The sequence below is a fragment of the Sitophilus oryzae genome, unplaced genomic scaffold, assembly GCF_002938485.1.
Source record: "Sitophilus oryzae breed Bouriz unplaced genomic scaffold, Soryzae_2.0 scaffold_1389_pilon_pilon, whole genome shotgun sequence".
In the NCBI taxonomy this organism is placed as follows: domain Eukaryota; kingdom Metazoa; phylum Arthropoda; class Insecta; order Coleoptera; family Curculionidae; genus Sitophilus; species Sitophilus oryzae.
Window position 1 is genome coordinate 3,328,918 of NW_022146047.1, and position 19,484 is coordinate 3,348,401.

A 19,484-nucleotide genomic window follows, 5' to 3' on the forward strand; every position below is an offset into this window, starting at 1 on the left:
TAAAATGAGGGGGTTTGATTCAATATAATTTTAAATAATTATTTTTTTTGTGAATATCTGATACATACTGATTAAATTGTGACTGATTGAATAACAAAAATTATAAAATAAATTTAACCATTTATCAATATTTTCTTTCATTTATTTTAGAAAATAGTAGTTACTTGTAAAACATTAACAAATAAACATAAAATTTACAAGAGTTGCTGCAAAGATTAACCCACGCAAATAAATTCTAGGTCCAGGACCTACAGGGTACCTGCACAGTGCGTTTAGCACTGTTGCAGGTATAGCCTGTAGGTCCTATAAAATAGAAGAATAATCCTATTTCAGGAAAATATTTTACTGCACCAAAGATTCCAACTCCCAACAAACCAAACCAAACTCCCAACTGTAAAATATTTTCGCTGTACTTAAACTGCCGTTAAACGGTAGCCTACTGAAATGCCGTTAATAGATATGACGTCGTTGATGTGACGCACTTGACGGCTTTTTAATGCTTTGGTTAAAATGCCGTCGAACGGTCGCGTACTAAAATGGCGTTAATCAATTTGTGTTCCGTTTTCCGTTGCCTTTTTGGTATGTTTTTTTCGTCGCGTTTGCACTATTATTGTAGTAACAATTTGTGCTAAGTGCTATAAGTTGATTTTAATTAAGGTGTACATCTGGATATTATCGGTTCAGGACGGAGTAAGTGTTTCAGTTAGTTTTCTGATTGTTAATTTATCTATAAACATTTTTAGGTTAGTTAGGGGTACCTAATTATTTTTCATGACTGAAATTAGCATGCTGAAAATTGGGGATAGGTTCAGCTCACTCGCTGACGCAAAGAAAGCAATTGAGGAACTTGGTGAAAATACGTACACAACATTTTGGAAACGAGATGCCCGTACGATTGCAAACAGTAAAATTGTGAGACCAATAGAAAGCTCTTTGATTTATTATCAATTTCTATATGCACGTAATCCCGGTGGAAAGAAGTTTAAGGGCAGTGGGAAAAAAATTCGACAGTCTTGGACATTTAAAGAAGATTGACCAGTCGAGGTAACATCGGTTCAAATGAAGCACAATCATGTCACTTCGAAGGTAAGTTTACAGATTAGTTGACATATAGTATGCTTTTAGAACTATTGCTTGAACGGTATTTTATTCATAAAAGATATATTTTGTAGGTTCTACATGCCCTAGCCAGGAGAAAACTTTCAACCCTAGCCAAAGAAAACTTTCAAGTAACATGAAGGAAAGCGTCAAGGATTATTTGAATATGAAGGCCAATAGAAAAATGATACAGCAAAAAGTTCAAGAAAGTACTGGTAAAATTGTTACTTTACAAGATTTAACAAATATGGAGATATCCGATCAATCAAGAAAAGAAAACTTAGATGGCTGCTTAAATATACTTAAAGCTAAATACGGTAAACTAAAATATTCTATTATCGTCTTATTAGTCCCAATAACTATTCTGTTTTCAGGTGCCAATGTAGCTGTTTTGCGAGAGAAAGACAATAATTTCAGAGGACTTTGAAACTTTGGACTTGAAACTGTAGACCTTAAAATGCTCCCCGAAGAAATATCACATGCCGTTCTTGATGAGGCTGTTGATATCCACATGATAAGGTAAGTCTAGCGATACCTAATAATTACCAAATTAATAACTAATAATGTAAATTACGACTTTTAGAAGTTTTTGCACCGAGAAAGCCTTTGAAAAAATAACCAATCTAGTTGAGCAGAAACGACTTCAACAAAGTTGGTTTTGTTCTGTGTGCAGTGAAGACACGCAGAAAAATCATATGTCACTTTGTTGCAGTAGATGCCTTTTATGGAGACATATCCGTTGTGCAGGATTGACTAAGCGACCTAAATCAAAACTGTAGTTTTGCAGAGAATGCTATCTGTAGCATTATTATTTTTAAGTTGACGTAGTATTATTTTTAAGTTGTCAGTTTATAATTTGCAATAAAAACCTGAAAACCAACGCCATATATTACATTTTATCGCAAATACATTTTCAAACCTACAACGGCAACATATACGTCTACCTACATATACACCGTTACAAGTTAATTTTATTCAGAATAAGCCATGACGGATTTTGGACAACATTACATTCAAATTATTAAGTATTAATCAGTAGCCTACTCTGCATTAACGATTAACGGCATTTTAGTACGCGACCGTTCGACGGCATTTTAACCAAAGCATTAAAAAGCCGTCAAGTGCGTCACATCAACGACGTCATACCTATTAACGGCATTTCAGTAGGCTACCGTTTAACGGCAGTTTAAGTACAGCCAAATATTTTACCTTCTGCAAGGTGGCTCAAAAAAGTGTGAGTGGTTCGAGATGGAGACTCCAATGTAACAGTTTAACCTCTTTTATTTATCTGAAAAGAATAAAAAGAGTTATAGAGGTGAGCCACTTTTAAAAAACACCCGGTATTTGATATTTGAGTAACTAAAAGTTTTTTAAGCCAGATTGTATTTCACGGCAAAAATATATTAAAAAAAAACAGACAAAAAATATCTTTTTAATTTATTAAATATCTACAGGGTGGCGTCACTCAGACAACACGGAGACCCCAAGGTAACAGTTTGCATTAAAATTAGATTATGTGAGTATGTACATTAATTTAGAGCATTTAAAAAAAATATGAAGTTCTACAGAGTATCCAAGCGATGACAGCCACCTAGATTTTATCACAGAATTAAGAACTACTGACACCAAATCATAAAAATGAAAATATCTCGGAACATCTTTGTCGGAGGAGTAGGCCACCCTAGTATTTTTAAGAGTCATGATTTCTCCTTTGAATATTGAAATAATATACTGGGTGTTCAATTTAAAATGAAAATAACTTGCTTTTAAATGTGACCAATGTTCAATATTAATTTTGCCTGACCCTGTATAACTTTTCGGGTTAAGTTGTTTGTAATACAAAATAAACTCACCTTTACTTTTATCATGTACAGGGTGGCGCACCTTATTCGTCTCGGTTGATTATACGAAAACTGAAAGATGTAGAAACAAAATTTTTATGGGTATACGTAGAGAGGCAATGTGCACAATTTAAAATTATTTTCAAATGTACAGGATGCGTCAGAACTAAGATCCATACCAAAGTTATATTTTTTCTTATGGAACACCCGGTATTTTATTTCATATTTGGATTCTTAGGCATAAATAAGGCATTTATTGTAAGGATTTAATATGTTTAAATGCTTTGGTTTTTGAGCTAATTAAACATATTTAAATATGCATGCTATAATAAAAAAAAGTTTCTCAACACCCTGTACATTACTTTTCAGAGTTAATTCTTGTGCTGACTTTGAAGCCAAAGAAATAAACTTTACTAAAATGTTTTATTGCTTTCTTAAATGTATAGGGGTATCAAAAGTTGCTGATATATTTTATATAAAAACTTCGTTATTTCAAATGCAACACCCTGTAGTTTTTAAATAAATCGAAGCAGATTCAAATGCTCTTTCAAACTATATTAGGGTTTCCTATACTTATCTAGTTCAGATTTTAAATAAAAAGCGATTTTTAAATAAAATTGCAATCAAGATGGCTGGTGTCGCCATGACAATTTTCTAGGACAGTTAGTAACTATTTTTAAAGTCGACATTAGTTTATGGACATTATTATTTATAATTTATAACAGTTTACTTAAATTTACCTACAATAGTTTATTTAATAAGTAAGTATTCATTATTTTATCAAGAAAAATAAATCAGTATCTGCTGGCAGAACGAATAGGTACGTTATTACCTAGTGATATTATTTTGTGAGGAAAATTGCTTCTTGGCCTCAAGGGCTTATACTAAAAGATATCCAAATAAGAATATTCCTGATAAGCGTTTCTTTGAAAAACTACTTATCCTATTTCGCAGAGCTGGTAGTGTAGTTTATAAAAAAAACTATTATACAGAAACCTTTCGTTGGAAGTTGGAAGTGAAGAAAATTAATTTGCCGTAATTGGCTTTTTATAGAAAATCCATATATCTACAAATCATCGTTTAAATAATTCAAGGAACTACATCTTCGTTTTTCTTGATAGAATAATAAATATATATTTAAAAAAATATTATTTATTAAACTATTGTAGGTAAATTAAATAAAAGTAAACTGGTATAAATTTTAATAATAAGTCCATAAACTAATTTCGATTTTGAAAATAGCTACTGTCACTGGAAACTTGCCATGACGACACTAGCCATCTTGATTACAATTTTATTGAAAAATCGCTTTTTATTCAAAATCTGAGCCAGATAGGCATAGAAAACCCTAATATAGCTTGTAGAGCATTTAAATCTGCTTCGACTTATTTAAAAAAATACATAGTGTTGTATTTGAAATAACGAAGTTTTTATGTAAAATAAATATTTAAAATAGACCAGCAATTTTTGATACCCCTGTATACATTTAAGGAAGCAATAACATTTTTCTGTAATGTTTATTTCTCTACTTTTAAACTCAGCCCAAGGATTAATTCTGAAAAGTAATGTACAGGGTGTTAATAGTCTATTCTATTGTAGCATGCAAATTTGCATGTGTTTCATAAGAAAAAATATAACTTTGGTATGGATCTTAGTTCTGAAAGACCTTGTATATTTCAGAATAATTAACCCATAAAATATTTTGTTTCTACATCTTTCCTTTTTCGTATAATCAACCGAGGCGAATGAGGTGCGCCACCCTGTATGTATAGGGTGTTATACCTAACCATTACCAAAATCACCTACAAAAATTAACCTACATTATGCTCATGCTCACAAAATTTCATTTCCATACGAACTGTTCGTTCTCCTTGGAGTCTCTACGTCTTATGAGAGGCGCTACCCTGTATGATAGGGTTGCCAACTTTCAAAATCAAAAATAGAGGACGAGAGGGTAAAAAAGAGGCACAGGCGAAACATTTTTTGAAACCTCGCCCAAATGTCTAGTATTTACCAAGAAATTATGTCAACGATAGGTATATGCCTGATTTACCAAAAAGTTATGTCAACGATATGTCTTTCTTACTTTCTTAAAAATGTATTACTCAAAACGTGTTAACATAAAACAAACTATTTTAAACAAAAATTTTTTTCAAAACAAAACAGCGCTTCCACACGTACGTCTTTCGTACGTATTTCTTTATTTTCATTTCTGTATAAACGAGTGGGGTAGCGAAAGACACAGATTAACAATTTCTTAAAGCATTGTGGCGATAGATGAATATTTTTTAGATTTTGAGTTTGATATGTAAGAAAGAGAACTTTTTCAATGCGTGAGAGAAAAGAGAACAGTAAAATCAAAAAGAGGAATGTCCTCTGTAATAGAGGACGGTTGACAACCACTGGCGTAACTACAGGGGTGCCCGGGGATGCCGGGCCCCCCCTAGGTACTCCTGCGCACCCCCCAGAGAAGTCCTGAATTATGATTCTTGGCTACGTATTAATTTTTATTTGCTTGTGATGTAGTAAAAATGAAGTTTTCTAGTTTTGTTTAGTTAATATTATTTTGTTGTGTTCAAAAAATGTGTTAATTTTTATTTTTTTAGAAAATTTGTAGGTATTTAAGTAATCTACGGGAACACGGTCTGAAAACCAAGTCTATGAAATTTATTGATAGAGAAATTCATGTAAAAAACGTTTTATTCAAAAAATATGTGTTTTAACATTATTCTTCATTTTTTAAAAAACAAAAGCCCTAGGCCCCCCCGACTCAACCCCAGCCCCCCCCCCCGGATGAATTCCTAGTTGCGCTAATGTTGACAACCCTACTATATGAGCAAGTATGAGATTGTCCAAAGAGAAGCATAAAATAATCTTGTAAAGAAGTGTTTCTGTGCAAAAAATATTGTTAAAATTAATAAATATACCTATTAACGGAATACATATGTCGAAAAAAAATATGTATTACTTTGATAAAACCTTATCGATATGTGAGTTAAAAAATCTTACAGATAATTCAGATTAGTAAACGTAAGTTTCCATCATTAGTGGATATTAGTAAATAAAAGTTCACTCTGATTAGATATCGACAAATCTAATATTATAACCCGTAACCTTGAATCGGTAGCGTAATTTGGCCTTGAATTAAGCATGTTATTTAGTTCTGTATATGCTCCCTTGCATGACGCATATGGATATCGAACGGCTGACGTTATTTAACCTTGGATGAGTAACCTTGAGAGTTATGAACAAGTGGGGGGATAATTTATGAACGATAAGATTATTATATGATTATGTATTCTGGTATACCTACTTAAACTTATACAAAATATCTTTGTAAGAATATGGATTCGAAAAATTCGGAATAACGATTATGGTCGTTATTCGGAATTTATATATACAGGGTGTTCCAGAAATAAGTGCAAGTATTTTAACTGGTAGTATCGTTCAACCCCAGAAACACGCCTATGAGTTTTTTTCGCGAAAAAAACTTTTTGAAAATTCGAAATTTTTTGAACATTTTTTTGGATTTTTTTTTAGTTTTTAGTTAAAAAACATAATTTCTTGATAATATGGCAACATAGGTATTACATTAAATTTACAAGAAAGAAAATCCGGAAAAGGTCCAGTGGTTCTCAAAATTTTAGCAAAAAATCAGTTTTTTTTGGTAATTTTCAAAGTAAAATAACTCCGTTATTTTGGACTTATTTGAAAAACGATGAAGAGAAAACATGATTCTTTTATCGAGATCTACCACCCCTTAAAATACTTGCACTTATTTCTGGGACACCCTGTATAATAAAAACCGTAAAAAAAAGTTACGAGATTTTTGAATGTCCGGAGTGCGGTAGGCAGATAACATCACATATCGGGGTTTTCAGTCACAGAAAAGCTCATGAAAGAAAACGCGTTGCGTGACCATCTTCTTTATGTGTGTCGAATACTCGTCAGCGAGTAACGGCTGTATGTATGTATTTAATTATATTAGAATATATACAAGGTGATTACCTAGAAATAAATCAATATTTGATCGTGGTATTAACTACTAATTTTTGCCTGACAGTAGTAAGGCATATTTTATTTATTTTTTATTATTTTATGGAATGTAGAATGTTTAGGAGGGGAGTTAATCACCGCGACCTTACAGATCCATTGTGTGTTCTCCTCTCTCGAGTTATAACTCATACAGTCTCAGGGCTTTAACAAAAACCAGTATCTGAGACGGCTCCACAGAGGCCAGCTCTCCATCCTCGACATCGGCCATACCAAAGTTCATGGCACAAACGGTCGTCGTCTCTATTATTTTATAACTTATACATTGGCGTAAGTGCAGGGGTGCCGGGCGCCGTGCCTCCCAGGTACTGCTGAGCACCCTCCAGAGAAAATTTGAATTATATGACTCTTGGCTACGTATTGATTTTTATTTACTTGTGATGTGGTAAAAATGACGTTTTCTAGTTTTGTTTAGTTAATATTATTCTGTTGAGTCCAAAAAATGTGTTAATTTTATTTTTTTTTAGAAAACTTGTAGGTTTGAAAACTTCTGGGTCTATGAAATTTATTGATAGAGAAATTCAGTGTGTCATTTCCTATCGAATAAAGTAAAAAAATACCGAGAGTGTCATTTAAAAATCAAAGTTGTAGTCATTTTCGGTGAAACAGGAAGTGACCGAAAACAATTGAATAGGTCAATCAATCGTAATTTATGTCATATACTAACATACCAAATCTTGTTTTTTTTATGTGAGGAAACAAAAAAGTTATAGGGGTGAGCCACCATTGAGACGCACCCGGTATGCTTATTTTATTGCATTGTAAAAAAATTAGAAATACCATTAGCGATATCTGCTTACTAACAACCGTTGCCAAAAAATCTGCAAAATTTTTCTTTCTGAAAAAGGAAAGGCACCCGGAGCAGATAAATTAAAATCCAGATTTTTCCTTCCATGTGCTTCGGAATAACCGTACTGCGGTATAAATTTACATAAATAAATATTAAAAGAAAAAAAGTAGGTCAGTACTTAAAGGAAGACGTTTTTTCAACTGGAAATTCTCATTTAACCTAAAATAATATGATGACGAAATATTGAACCATCATGTCAGACCCAAAACAAATTTAATAATCTGCCATCTAAAAAATTATATCTATATAAAAGCTAAAGTGGATTCAGTAAATCCAGAGAAGAACGTAAATGGTTTCTCAAAAAGCCTTTTTACCGAGGGTCTTTAGGCGAGGGATGTAAAGTAGGGAAAATTTACTTTTAAAGGGCCGTAATTGGATTTTTCGGAAGGAAGAAAAAACTACACTAAATATTTATTTTTTGAGTGAAATGGGGGCTTTTTAAAATTGTGTGTACTAACTATAACTACTTTATTTCTAAATTAGAAAACAAATTTCTTGCAGTATAGATATACAATAATAAAATTATATAAGGATTCTTGCCACTTAACTGCTGATACAGAAATTTAATTCTACGCTGTGTTTGTCATAATGTGGATCAACCTGCTCTCACTACCGGTTTCGGAGCCCTACTCCATCATCAGGTGAGCTTGGTTGTAATCAAGTAATCATGTAATGTCAAGTAATCGTGTTATCAAGTAATCATGTAATTTTGTGGATCTGTCCAAGCTCACCTGATGATGGAGTAGGGCTCCGAAATCGGTAGTGAGAGCAGGTTACCATATTACACAGCGTAGAATTAAATTTCTATATCAGCAGTTAAGTGGCAAGAATCCTTATATAATAACTACTTTATTTCTAGGGATAGAACATTCATTAAAAAATCGAAAGGTTTTTAATCAAGTTTTATTATCTATTAACAAAAATTTAATATCCCATCAAAAGTCATAGATATTGGTATAAACTATATTTTTAAAACACAGCAGCACAGTATATTTTTAGACACCCCGTGTCCCTTTTAAAAATATGTATTATAAGAATATGTATAAAAGTGTATTAGATATTACATAGGATTTCATTCTGTTTATATAACTTGTGGGCAACTTTTAATCGGCATTAAATAGTCTACACAATTTTGCAAACAAGCAAAAAAAGTAAGTCAGTGGCGATGGCGTACATGTTTTTTAGAAAAATATTCCAGTGATAATCCATATGCACGTCCATATCCATGTCGACACTTTTTTAGCATTAAAATGTGTCGCACTTACAGTAAATTTTACCCTCAAAATTTCATTCGAATCGCTAAAAGCATTTGGAAGAAAATTATAATAAATCGAAAAAAATTAAAACTTTAACCCCCTGTAACTACAAAACAAAGAAGATTTTTTTTGGACCCTATGTTGATATAAAAAATAAATCTTATTTTTACGTGAGGAATCTCCCCACGATAGATGGCACATGTTTTTTAAAACACCCTGTGGGAATAAATCCTTATTATTTTTTAAAAAAGTAAACACCTCCTCATTTTTTGAAGTGAAACTTTTTTACGCGCGATGCACTGATAAAAAAGATAGATTTGAACTAAAGTCGTCATCGTTCTTGAAAAAAAAAATTAGTGGCAAGAGAATTTATTTTAGCGTAAAAGAAAATATTTTGCCTGAAGAAAAACTCTCTTAAGTCAAGAAAACTGGTTCTCTTGAAAAATTCGAAAATTTCTCTTGAATCTATTTTCATTCAACCAAGTGCAAGTTACTTTGTTTGAAGATAATAAGAAAAATACGCTAGAAAGTATTTCATTCAAGAAACATGGCCATTTTTCCAATAGCTAAATACTCTTTTGGTGAAAAATAACAACGAGACGCCAAAGACGATGACGAAGGACCAAAGACATTATAAATATAGACCGAACATCTCATTCATAAATACTCGTTGGTAGTGTATCAAACATTCCAATGTGTCAAACAAGGACAGAAGAGACAGAGAAGTCTAAAATTTCCGACCCCGGCAACTAGGCTCATTTGGATTGTTCTAATGGCCAGTGGCGTATCGTTTTTTGGAACGAATTTAATTAGTAAAGTAAAAGTAAAGTAATTAATAAAATGTTTACTCCATATTAATATACTACATTAACACTTTTTCGTCAGGTGAGTTTTGTTATAAGGTCTAATATAATAATATAATTAATATCCCACATATACTTATGTTGAAACGTTAGTAGGTAGTTTTCGAAAATCGCTCCAACGTCGATTTTCAATTTAAACTTTCAGTTAATTCTATATAAACTTTCAGTTACTTTTTTGAATATTTACAGGGTGACTCAGGCTTCCAGAAACAGTTCTATATTAGGTTTGTGGTTGGTGATTTTTCTTTCAATTTTTTTTTCAGAATATGGAGGCAATGATAAAAGCACACATTTTAGACATTTTGTAAACATAGATGGCGGAACATATTTTCAAACTAAAGTTGTAGATTTGCCATTAAATTTCCATTCCAGAAATACCTAGGGTTGCCACCTGTCCTTTTTTGGAATAACTTGTCCTTTTGACTTTTTTTGACTTAAAAAGTCATTTTTATTTACGTATTTTCCCTGAGAAAATTACCTACAGCAAACAGAAATATTATTTTCGTCCAAATTTAATTAGCGATGTTATAAAACTTATAAATAAATTTTTCTTGTTTAAAATAGGCAACATTATTTAGAACTTCCCGTTTAATCTCAAATGATAATTTAGGTTTTAGTTTTACCTTTTTTGATCTTAAAAAGAACTTTTTAAAATTAGTAATTAGTAACGATTTAGTTAGTTCGCAATCGATAGCTTCCTGTAAAGTACTGTGTAATAGTTGTTTAATCTTGCATTATTAATAACTTCCTATACCTAAAATCAATATTTAATGAGAAAATTGTGCTTTTTTGAAAATATAAGACAAGATTTGACTTTCGGTCTTCTTCTTGTATTATGATGGCTCTGATACGAGGCAATTACCTTTTAGTCTCTCAATAGAAGGCATTTATCATTAAAAGTATCAAATCTGTGTGCTACAGTATGGGATTTCTGTCGCATAATAATGAATATTACGTTTATTTACAAATCCATTACTTTTAAAGGCAGCTTCATCAAACAATCAAATTTTAGTTAAATGTCCCAATCTTCATGAACTGTATTAAGCATATGTATTGCGGTTTGAATCACCCCGAGAATCACCCTGTATGTTGACAAAAATATTTTGAAAATGTACGTTACAATGGCCCCCATCTTATGTAAAAAATTGAAATAAAAATTACAAACCAAATACGTAATAGGTAAAAAGCTTTTTTGGAGGCCTGGGTCACTCTGTATATAGGTATGTATAAAACTAGTAGCCTAAGAATTGTTTACAGTTCGTCCCATTCTAAAAAAAGGTAAACACACCGTACAAATAACTCTAGGAAGAGGTATTTGTACGGTGGTAAAAAATTGTTTAAACGAGGCCGAAGGGGCAGATAATGCAATAAAATGTAAAAAAAGGGCGGGTAAACACCTTTGTTTATTTGTTGAGCAAAATTCCTTTAGAATATCGTATATAATGACCAAAATATGACGCAATTTTAAGAAAAAAATTTCACTTTCTGGCTTATAATAAAATGCATCATTTATATTCAAATTTGTTATGATCTACAACAGTTAGGTAGTCATTGAGACGAATTATAATTCAATTACTGGCTACTACGTTCTTGTTTTAATAGATTAATTACAAATATAATTAGAAATTATTTTGATTGTGAGAGGCTCCCTTGTGGGACGCCTATGTACAATGACGAAAACAATACCCACCTGTGAAAAGACAAATTCGGGTAATTTGAGCTTATTTTTCCACACACTTGACACTGTCGTGCCATACTGAATTCGCAGATTCAAAACTACGTTAAACAAAAACAAAAACCACCGAAAAACACTGAAAGTTTACTTTCGTCTTGATTCCGACTTCAAACACACCGCAAGCTAAACGTAGTACAAGCGTAGTACGCTATCACGACCAAGGGCCGTCGCGAGGGGTGGTGGGACGGACGGCTCATTTCATTCTGGAAGACTAGCAGCGACGTTGCCAATAGTTCTAGACGTTTCAGCACATTAAACAGTAAACATGTCCTTTAATAGTAACGCATATATCCTCTGGTTAATAACATATTACAACGCATGTTTCTTTAAAAATAAACTATTAATTTAATTAAGAAATTGAGATTTATTGATATCCGGTACAGGTTTTAAAGTCACCTTTTCTGCAAATCAAACAGAGTAGATAGGCGCAAATTTAAGATGCGGCAATGTCGCCTTCTCTATCTCAGTTGGTTTTTACAGTACGTAGTCAACCTCCGATTGTTTGATCGGGTTAAAATGTCTAATGTGATATCTGTTCTTACTAAATCTATGCGAAGGACGGTATATACAATCAGTCGGCAGTTCGATCAGTCGTACGTCGCATTTCATAGGTCGTACATCATAGTACGCACGGGTTTTGTTGCTTGGAATTTTCCACTTGGAATTTCGCACAATTTGCTTTTTAAACGCATATCGTATAACAAATTAGTGATCGTTATTAACATGCATTTGTCATTTTTTATGGACAAATTTTAGGATATATGGATTCTTTAAAGGAGTTTCTGAAAAAATGGAAATTTGAGCATTTATTTGCTATATTTGAAGGTAAGAGACATTTACCTATGCATCTGTTTAGATAATGCATGCATGACTATATATAGAATAAGAATATAGGTATCGATTTTTTATGCAAATAATTACAAAAATTTTAGAATTTCAAGTCGTATTAAAAAATTCAAAATGTGACCAAAGCTTATAATTTTAATAATTTATTTGCTTTACTTTGATTAATTGTGATGTAACATTTTTTTGTAATTTGTAGAGTGATGAAACACCCCAAAAAATACCAAGGAACAAGGAGTGAAGAAGCAGAGATAATATATATCGAGGAAAATAATATCACTTTACTTACTACAGACCAGGAAAACCTAAATTTATCAGAAAATAATATACCTCGTAATATGCCGTATATGATGTATAGACTTCTCTTAGATCAAAATAAATTTTAGTTGAGTATTCGCTATTGGTTTAAGAAAAGTGTCTCTTTAATCAAGAAATGTCCCTTTTCAATCAAGAATTTTTGCATGAATCAAAGAGACTATTGTTCTTGTAGCAAGAACTTCTTTGCATATTCATTTTGGGTCAAGAGTGAAATACTTTGGACAGATAGATTCTTCTATTCTCTAAAGTAATGTTTTAAAGCTTATGAAAAGATAGTTAATGCTCTTTGGGCAAAGAAACGTCGTTCTTGGCCCTATTCAAAAGCGTCAATCTTTTGGGTCAAAGTCATATTCATTTCGACTGAGTGCGCATGGCGGGAAGTTAAAAAAATAAAAAAAAATAATTCTTCATTTATTTTTAATTATGACATATATAAAAACACAAAAAATACACCGCTTTTTAAAAATATGTTTAATATCGATATCAAATATTCAAATATACAACAGAAATTAATTTCACCACACTAAATTAATAAAATTAAAGTAAAAAAATAAAAGAATAATGTTGCAAGTAGATCAAGAGACAAAATTAATTATAACAAAACTGAAAAAAATGGCGTCATAGATGGCTTAGAAATGAAGATATGTATCATAATTTTGAAAGTAAAATTATATGGGAAATGTAATCGATCATCATTTATTTCAAACATACAAGCTGAGTTCGTTCATAGTGCTCTGAGAAATCTAGATAAATAAAGAATAATAAATTAAAAGTATTCCAGGGGAAAAGAGAGGAAAAACCTGTATCGTCTCTGATATCTGTCAGGGTATTGTTGAAAGTGTCATCTTTTTGCTCGAAGTTTTCAGTTCGATCAAAAAGATGACGTTTACAACAATACTTTGCCGTAACTTTCACAAATATCAGAGAGAGTACAGATATTTCCTCTCTTTTCCTCTGGGATGCTTTATCCCCAAATCCCCAATTTGATTTGATGATCCTTTTCTGTTACCTAAATCAGGAGAATGACAATGAGCATGTTATGATGAAAAAAAATCATTTATCAACACTTACGTACATGTTAGTCCGAGGAGTTTTATCAAAAACCTATATTTGCCTAAATAATTTATGTATTAAATTTGCAAATCAAACTGCAGCGTGTAAACAAAAGAAATAAAATAGCGACAAGTCAACGTCAACGACCCGGCAAGGAGAAAAGTGGTGTTCGAATAACAAATTATGGGTCACCAAAAATTGTTTTTGTCTCCTTTCAACGCACACTTTAGAAAGAAAAAGAGATGAACTGTAATACTGAAAGAACGTCAAAATTTTATCTGTCACTCTTGTCAATAATTTATCGGTAAGGAAGATTCCTAGAAAATCGCTTGTAGTCAAGTTTTGAACCATTGCCAGTTCTCCCATAAGAAGTGTCATCCACCTGCGGAATGTTGTAGATGTGGCTCTTTGAGTTGCCTCGAGACCCTGCAAAGTTGGATACAACGTTTCGTTTACGTCTTTCTCAGGGTGGAACTAAGCAGGATTTGTTAGTATTGAAGTATTGAAGAAAAATGTGGGACGATTTCGGAATAATTGGGGACGGGCAACAGGATGACGCGTTTCGAACCGATGCCTCTAAATGGACGAAATCAGCAGAATTTTTCTTAATTATGGGTCGATTGGAACCAAACTCGACACGTGGATAGAGGATATACGGTACTCAGACGGACGGACTGACAGGCGGACAGACGGAAGTAAGAAGTTTCATTTCAAATATGCACACATAGTGCACACACAATTTTTTATCTTATTGCTATACAAGCTGTTTATAGACTAACTAGCGTGTACCCGCGACTTCGTTCGCGTCGAATTCATCATTTGTATTGGTGATGATAGGGCAAAGGAAGAATTTCCATTAAAAAAAATCCGTTTGCCATAAATAAGCTTTTTACGTCAAGCAGTTTAAGCAGAATCAATTAATTTTGGTTAATCAATTACCCAACTTTTTGGAACACCCTGTATGCCTTTTTAAAAAATTTCAAAATATGTAAAAAACAAAATAAATTATGCGTGTCCAAGCGTTTTCCCGAAAGACTAATCGTTTTTTAAATAACGATTATTGTAATATTTGAGGGGCGTTTTCACCCTCTTGGAATTTGAGATTCGAGAAACCCCTCCTTATCGAACCTCTACACCCCACAGTCAGCCAAAAACAGTTTGCCAAAAATCAGCTTTAAACGTCAAGCAGTTTAAGCAGAATCGTGATTACTCGATGGTCATATTTTATGAAACACCCTGTATAAATTTTTAAAAAATCTTAAAATATGTAAAACAACAAAATAAAATATACGTGTTTAAGAGTTTTTCCGAAAAACTCACCGGTTTTTAAATAAAAAATATTCTAATATTTGAGGGGTGGTTTCACCCTCTTAGAATTCGAGTTTCGAAAAATCTCTTCTTATCGAACCTCTACACCCTAAAGTCAATCCGTTTTCCAAAAATCAGTTTTTTACGTCAAGCGCTTTAAGCAGGATCGTGATTAATCAATGACCAGATTTTTCGAAACACCCTGTATACATTTTTATAATGAAAATAATAATAGCTCCCGTATATAGGATTTAACGCCTTGGGAATAGCAAGGTACAGCTTGCCATGCTAGAGCCATTCGGTATACAAGGAAGGTAATGTGGCTAGCACTACGCTTCAACCTATTTATTACCTCAGGATTGTGAACACCAAGTACTCATTTAAGGCTGAGTCGACCTAGATACCCAAACTATTTTTATTTTAATAAAAATAGTCGGCTGATGAAATGCCGGGTGTGGGATTCGAACCCACTACCTTGAGATTGGTAGACGAGAGCCTGTACCTCTACGCCACGGGACACCGTATACATTTTTAAAAAATCTTAAAATATGTAAAAAAACAAAATATACGTGTTTAAGCATTTTTTCGGAAACTTGACCGTTTTTTAAATAAAAAATATTGTAATATTTGAGGGGTGGTTTCACCTCCTTGGAAGTGGAATTTCGAAAAATCCCTTCTTATCGAACCTCTACACCCTAGAATCAACCTATATGCCAAAATTGAGCTTCTTACGTTGAGTGGTTTGAGCAGGATCGTGATTAATCAGTGAGTCACTTAAGGACTTTATAGGTAGGTATATTTTTTATTGTTAATCTAAGGGTATATTAGTAGTAGATATATATAGATTTTGTAAGCTCCCAACTGTTTTTAAATTTATTCTATGAAATAGACATTTCTATCGCTTTATACACAATGATATCTGATATTTACATAATTATCATATCTTGTTTATACTGTGCAATAGTGAACCGCAAATAATACACATTTTCCTTTCCAGGAAAAACTATATAAATTGTATAATCCAGACTTGTAAGCTCCAACTATTTTTAAATTCCTGTGACGAAGCCTTAATTAAAGTATGTGGTTTTGGAATTTTCTAGATTAATCATTATTGACGCACGTATTCAATATATTGAAATAAAATATGGAAACTGTGAGTATATCAGAATAAATAAAGGTTAAATAGTATAAATATAGAGCTTATATCTATTTACGAAACAGAAAACAAATTTCCTGTCTAGGGAATCGTTTCTGCATTAAAACAGTTGTGCACATGCATTTTGCATATAATTCTTATATTTATTTAAACAAGAATATAATTCAGCAGCATATTCTGCAGTTAAAAATGAGTAAAAAGATTTGTATAAATGTATGCCATGAAAATGCTTCGTTTCGGAGATACAGGGTGTAGAAGTTTCAATTTTATTTCTATTTTTTCCAAATAGTTTCTAAAGTAATGTCAATATTTGGATGAAAATTGGTGCAGACTCTACTGCGGCCGCGAGGGCCTATTGTGGCTCAATTTCTTCAAGTTCTTTAATGGAAAAAGAATGTTAAAGTTCACCCTCAAGACCCAACCTTTGAACATAGGCTGTAACGTCCAAGGATGAAATATCTCCTAGGTCTGATAAGTCTAGCATGGTTTTGCCAAACACCAGGGTTATCCAAAGGGTTGACCAAAGAATGTGTATTTGCTACATTCTACACACATAACGTATGATAACGTGCTTCATAGTTTCGTCATCTTCAGGTGCTTTCAACGCGCCTTTACTATCGGAAAATATGCTTATTGTTTTCCCGGTGTATTGCTATCCTACCAGCAGCAGTTGAACAGGGGTTTCAATAGCATATAGCTCAGCTTGGAAAACTGTGGTAGATATCAGTCTTTGGATAACTGCAGTAAATTCCTGAGCCAGATCCTTTTTCGTTCTTGGATCCGTCCGTGTACCAACACATTTCCGCATGTAATAAACCGTTTCTCGGCTTATCCAATTCGTCCCTATTCGGAAACAGGACGTTATAGTTGCGTATCAAGAGTTGGGCCGGTGGTGTGAGATCTGAGACCATTCCCACAATGGTCATCCGACTGTAGTTCGTCTACTAATCGAATGGCTACCCTTAGAATTATCTAAAAAGTTCAGATCTTAAGACCAAATCGACAGCGATCTTTTCACACTACACGTTCAGGATAAAAGATAATTTTGACAGTCTATAGTCTAGTACAGTTACCGCCAATCTGTGGTCTGTGCAGTTAAAAATATTCAGCATGTTCAAAGCAGGGGGGTGACAGTGAAATAGGAAAATTGGAAACAGTCATTAGTGTCATTCCTGTTATTCTCCTCACGACAAGTATGGCCGCCTAGACAAGGACAGCATTGTTTTTGTCTAACTATTGTCTAACTTCACAGTTTAGAATTGACAGATTTCAGTTTCAGAGACAACTTCAGATTTGTTCTAGAACAAATTATAAAATATTCGACGCAATTTTAATTCACTCTGTTTAGTTTCGTTTGGAAGTTCAATTTAATATTTCGGCTGAAATTTATAAATATAAACGTAATAAAGTATATAAAATATATATTACATGAAGAATCCTGGAGAAAATGACGTTTCTGCAGTAGTAGGTATGTCCCATGTATATGAAAAATATGTAGTAAATAAACACTGTTTTTACATTTTTCAGATGCAAGAAAATGGTGTTATAATCTCTTTGATCGGCGATTTTTTTGAAAATGGAAACAATTTACAGCAAGGTAAGATCATTTTAACTATAGCCAACATTAGTTATCTCCAGTATGTGCGATTTATTGTCAAAAATGCAATAAATCGAACTGATAATCTGATTATGTTACCCGACTAAAAGTCTCTTTTTGCTTCTTTTTTGATTTATAAGCCAGGTCTCTTTGGGAATAATGGACGCTTTTTTTAAACAGTATATTTATATTTTATACCTATTGATATTTTTACATTGTTAATTTTAGTATAAAAAAATTTGTTTTTCTGTTTTCAGGTTTTTGTATAAGGCTTCCGTTTTCATGTTCCTGCCCCCGTTTTCTGTCCCTGATGGCTGTGAATACGTGTATTTATTTACAAATTACTGTAAGTCATGCTTATACCTTACCAATTTACGTTAAAATTGCATATAATTAAGTATTTGCTGTAGAAATCATTCAACTCTTTATTTTTTATATTTGTATAAACAAATTTAAATATTACAAAAACTATTAATTTTAGGTATATAACGTTATATATAAAAAAGTTATAGAATTTTACGCAGAATCTAAAAATGAAATAAAAAATAGGGTGTTGCCTTTAAAAAAACATATGTTATATCCGCCACACTTTTTTGAAGCACCTTGTATACTCTATGATAATTTTAAAATGTGTATCTTAATCTTCCCTATAACTTTTGTATGTAACATTTTTTTGTAAACCTCGAAACAAATGAGATAATGGACTTTACTCTATCGTTGGCTCACCCTGTACAGTTACCGCCAATCTGTGATCCGTGCAGTTAAAAATATTCAGCATGTTCAAAGATCGCAGATCTCATGTCTTCGATGAGATCTTTATCGAAGATCGAAGCCGCCACTACACGTTGAGATTTGGACTGAATTTTGACCGAATCGAAGGACTGTACAGCTCAAATATCGTTGCGTGTAGGACCCTTTTTAGATATTAGACGTTCAACAAGTGTTTTTTTTTGACGTTTAAATTAGTCAACTTCTGACGTTTTCAGACTTAAAATTAATTTCTCTTAAAATATTCATTTTGCGTCTTAGATCGTTTTCCCCTGTGGTCTTCAATTATTAAAGTAAACAAATGGATTAGCTTTTGGCTTAACATCAACAGGTCTATAAAAATGAACTCGGAAACGACCTTGAATAAATTCACAGACAAATATTATTTTTATTTACTTCTCTATACCTACTCCATCTATTATTATATTCTCTATGATAGTTACCTAGTTACTAAACCATAAAGATTAACGACGACTTGGCAGGGACATTACTTGAAGGATTATTTATATTGAAGTTATTTCGGTTCAAGGACGAAGAATCCGATACGAATTGTTGGGTCTAAAATAAATCCAACCAACCATGATTATTTTATGACATTTTACAAATGCATAGATATAGTAATCTCTCGAACGACGCAGTGATTGCGTTCCACAAATGTGACGCGTTCGTATTTGGATTATATATTTATAACAATTAAAGACTTTCGCATTACCTATTAATAAAACAGTATTAAATTATATGTACA

At 32.5% G+C, this 19,484-nt stretch overlaps 1 long non-coding RNA gene across 2 annotated transcripts; it reads left to right on the forward strand.

The window, feature by feature from the left end:
• Positions 1 to 1,238: 1,238 nt before the first annotated feature.
• On the forward strand, positions 1,239 to 1,900 carry LOC115875482. Of its 2 annotated transcripts, none has more exons than XR_004049011.1 (3): positions 1,239 to 1,313; positions 1,473 to 1,617; positions 1,682 to 1,900. It is a non-coding gene; the product is annotated as an uncharacterized LOC115875482 (long non-coding RNA). The 2 variants fall into 2 exon arrangements; XR_004049012.1 differs by lacking the exon at positions 1,239 to 1,313 and adding an exon at positions 1,365 to 1,415.
• The last annotated feature ends 17,584 nt before the right edge of the window (positions 1,901 to 19,484 follow it).